Below are 5,000 nucleotides of genomic sequence, written 5' to 3'. Positions count from 1 at the left end.
GTGTGTGTGTGTGTGTGTGTGTGTGTGTGTGTGTGTGTGTGGTGTGTGTGTGTGTGGTGTTTGCGTGTGTGTGGTGTTTGCGTGTGTGTGGTGTTTGCGTGTGTGTGGTGTGTTTGCGTGTGTGTGGTGTGTTTACATGTGTATGTGCGTGAGTGTGTGTGTCTGTTTATGTTACATGTGGGTTTTAGTGTTCATGTACGTTAATCTACATACGTGTGTTTATGTAAGCTTGTTTGTAAACATATACGTGTACATGAATGAATGAATATGCGTGAGTGTATTTGCACTTGTCCGCATCTTAGAGGTGACTTCATGAAACTTGACATAGTGATTGGAATTTAAATAAAAAATTACCAAAAAAATATACAAAGAAATATAAATGTTCCATATTATCGAATACGATTGGTACCAAGGGATCCTAAAGATTCTATTCAGTTGTAGGAAGTTTAAAAAAAAAGTGTTTAAAATCTAGGAAAAGTGTTTTTAAGATGAACATAAAGGTGAGAAATCTATGAATATGTATATGCACGCACACACAGACACAAAGGAACGCAAGCATGCATACACAAAACATATAAACAAGAAAAAAGAGAACACAAAGAACATCAACTTAATTCGGCTCCAGCACAGCAGGCAAGCCATGTTTGAAAAAATCAGGGACACGAAATGTCCTTCATAAAAGAAAGGAGAAAGAAGAAAGAGGAAATGCTTCCAGGGTACAGATGAATGAGAAATGTAGGAAATAGCAATAGATATGATTTCGTGATTTGGAAATAAAGACTGGCACAGTATCACAAAAAAAAAGTTACAATAATATCAGAAAAAATTCACACCATTATGTCAAATTATGCAACAGCTTAAAAGAGGAAACGTCCAATAGAAAAATAAACAAATAAATAAATAAACAAATAGATAAATAAAAATATACAAAGCCCAGTTTGATGGATGGAGACAAAGAGGGACCTCTGAAGAGTCCAATTATATATGATTTAGTAAACGCATGTGCACACACTGACACACAGTTATATTAGCAAACACACACACACACACGTGAACGCACACACAAGTACACGTAAAAAAGTACACGCGAACACATACAAACACACATATACATACACACACACGCACACATGCACACACGTACACATACACAAACGGAAATACAAACACACATACACACACCTCATTGTGAATTTTGTGTTGCCAAATCCAGTGGGTTGTTACATTATCTAAAGTTCACGTGGGAAGCAGCAGAGAAACTTTTGTAATCCCCTTTCCAGTTAGATATGCATATACTTTTTATTCACTCCTGAAATTACCTTGGCAGCAGCCATGAAAAATCACACTCCTCCAGTAACAACAACAGCAGGAGTAGAAACAAGAATAACAATAACAATAACAATACCGACAATAAAGCAGTATTAGCAGAACCAACAACGAGAAAAAAAAAAAAAAAAAAAAAAAAAAACGCTTTGCTGTCCGCCCGACGTGACTCCATGCCCTCCTTGTCCACCTCTTTTTGCTCTTTATCGTGCTCTCCTCTTATTTCTTTTCCGTCTCTCTTCTCCTCTTCTTTCTCCTTATCCTTCACTTCTCCTCTTCTTCTTCCTCCTCGTCATCCACTATTACTTTCTCCTATTTTTAACTCTTCTTGCACCTTCTTCCATCTCCTTTCTCCTTCTTTTCTTCTTCCTCCTCCTCTTAATCCACTTCTATTTTCTCCTCTTTTTACTCTTCTTGCACCTCCTCCCATTTCTTCTACTTTTTCTCCTCCTCCTATTCTTCCTCCTCCTGCTTCTCCTATTCTGCATTCTCTCTCTGCACCTCCTCATCTTATTCCGCTTCTTCTTTCTACTCCTTTGCTAGTCTTCCCCTCCTCCCCTTCCTCTTCTTATTCCACTTCTTCTTTCTGTTGCTTTACTCTTCTTCCCGTCCTCCCCTCCTCTGCATCTTCCTCCTCCCCTTATTATGCTCCTTTACTCTTCTTTCCCTCCTCCACTTCCTCCTCCTCTTTTTCCTCCTCACCTTCCTTGTCCTAGACCCTTGGCTGCTCTCTGCTACTTGTGGGCTTTCGGTTAGTCGTTCTCAGCCTTCTCTTTTTTTTCGGCCTTCGGTTATTGGAGTCAACGGTTTTTCGGCGATTTTTGAGGCCAAGTTCTTCCTTGTTTTCCCTTTCCGGTGAGCATGTGGGTCTTCACGTTTTGCTTCTTAGTCTATTCAACATTGAAGGCTTTACTCGGGATATTTGCCCCAAACTGCGATTATTTTCTCAATGACTACAAAATCACCTACTACTAATCAGACATACATACACACACATACACACACACACATATTATGTATATATATATTATATATATATACATATATATATACATACATATATAGACATACATATATATATATATACATACATATACATATATATATACATATATATATATATATATGTGTGTGTGTGTGTGTGTGCGTGTGTGTGTGTGTGTGTGTCATCTAAAGCTTTCTTTAGACAACCAAATATGTAAATGAATAAACTAGTAGACAAATGCATGCATATCAAATTAATAATAAGATTTCCAGGAGGTAGTCGTAATGAAATATACTCGTTTAGTTATTTAAGCACTGCAGGACTCAAGTTGTTATTTACTTAATCATACACACACACACACACACACACACACACACACACATATATACATATATATATATGATGAAGGTGGAAAAAGAAGTCACGGGTCTAGTTCCGAGTTACTGAGTTTATTCCTGACCGGTTTCGCTCTATGCTTCTTCAGAGGAATGTGACTCTGGAGTGAAGCTGGCGGTATACATAGTCTGAGTAAGACCGCGTTCCCTCCTTGGAGGTGGGTTACGTTTGGTTGTACAATGGTTTTTAATACAATAGTGATAAAAATACAATAAATTGTTGTGATGTTATTACAAAACAGCTCCGGTGTGTGTGGAATGTTGATCGAGGGTGTAACATTGTAAGTGAAGTGAGTGGTGTAGAAATGTGTGAATCCTAAAAAGTGTCATATGATAACTTATAGTATTAAATAATATAAGGATAAATATCCAGATATTTATCCTTATATTATTTAATACTATAAGTTATCATATGACACTTTTTAGGATTCACACATTTCTACACCACTCACTTCACTTACAATGTTACACCCTCGATCAACATTCCACACACACCGGAGCTGTTTTGTAATAACATCACAACAATTTATTGTATTTTTATCACTATTGTATTAAAAACCATTGTACAACCAAACGTAACCCACATCCAAGGAGGGAACGCGGTCTTACTCAGACTATGTATACCGCCAGCTTCACTCCAGTCACATTCCTTCATCAACTTGTCATAATGTACCAACATATATATATATATATATATATATATATATATATATATTACACGCGCGCGCGCGAGTGCGGGCACACACAGATACACACAAATATATGGAGCGTTCTGAGAAAAAGCAAAAATGTTGGAGAAGAACTACTTGAAGAGTATGTGTGGAGGGAGAAAAACAAATAAGATATAAAGGAAAATATATATAAACCGAGTGAGTATGGCAGGCAAACGGCAAAACCCGGCTTTTTTATGCAGGGATGTGGAAAGACTGTGGATGGCTGGTTGGCAAAATGACCTACGCATTAAAGGGAAGAGAGGAAGGCAAGGGAGACGGGAAGAAAACACGAAGAGAGGAGGAAAAGAAAAAGGGAGCGAGAAAGGAAATAGGAAGGAAGAGAGGAAGAAAAGAAAAGGGAGAGAGGAGGAAAAAAGAAAAGGAGAGAGGAAGAAAAGAGTAAGAGAGAGAGGAAGAAAATAGAAAGGAAGAGAGAAAAGAAGGGAGGGAAAAAGAGAAAGAAAAGATGAATGGAGAGAGGAAGACAACCTGGAAAGGAAAGATTAAGAGGAGTGCAGAGAGAGGAAGAGCCAAGGAGAGAGAAACAGAAATGATCAATGATAGACATATGGAAGTGGTTTGGAAAGCACATGGAGGTAAAGGAGCGAAAGCAACGACCGAAAAAAAAAAAAAAAAATATATATGTATATACATATATATACATATGTATATATATATACCGGTATATATATAAACTGTGTTTCTCGCTTTATTGCAGATCGTAATTTTGTTAATAACTTGAATAATATCAACAATAAAAGTTTGAAATTTTGCACACTGTGAGAGTACTCCTAAAAAGGTAAGCCACCAAAATATTTTTCAAATCTATACGATATTTTCTAAGTTATAGGCATTTATGTATTTTGGAGTCATATTCACTGTTTCTCGCTTTATTGCAGGTTTGTAAAAATACAATATAAAGGTATTGAAATCCCAATTTAGCTTAACAGGTTTATCTAATACAATAAATCAAATCATAAGTAACAAAATTAATGACATGTAAGGAAGAATTCACTAGATATATTCCACAAAATCAAATCATTTATCAACATAACTCCCATTCCTTGAAATTACCCTCAGCAGTCTGCTATCAACAGATGAAGTCAATCTCTTGATTTGAGAAGGTTTTATGGTACTAGCAACGGCAACAATTTTATTCCAGAGGGCATCTTTAGAGGTAAACTGTTGTCCTCCCTCATAAACCTCCCTCTTCAAAATTGACCAAAGCTGCTCAATCGGGTTTAAGTCAGGAGAACAAGGCGGCCAAGTCATGAGAGTCTCTCCCTTGATGCCCAGAGATGCGAGGAAGGAAGTCGTGGCCTTTGCTGCATGAGATGGAGCATTGTCGTGCATAAAAATTAGCTGACGTCGACGAAGTAAAGGCAGGTCGTACAACCAAGGGGACAAATGCTCATCCAAAAACGATATGTATGCTTGGCTTGTGAGCTTCACACCTTCTGGCACTCGGAAAGGTTCAACCAATGTATCTCCTATGATACCCGCCCAAAACATAACTCCCCCACCTCCTTGTTGGCGACGAACCCGATGTGGGATAGCAGCTCCAGTAGGACTCCAAATTTTAGC

Source organism: Oratosquilla oratoria, chromosome 14 (assembly GCF_046742065.1).
Source record: "Oratosquilla oratoria isolate Oo_2021 chromosome 14, ASM4674206v1, whole genome shotgun sequence".
Lineage (NCBI taxonomy): Eukaryota > Metazoa > Arthropoda > Malacostraca > Stomatopoda > Squillidae > Oratosquilla > Oratosquilla oratoria.
The sequence above is the reverse complement of the archived record's forward strand: the minus strand, read 5'-3'. Positions refer to the sequence as shown.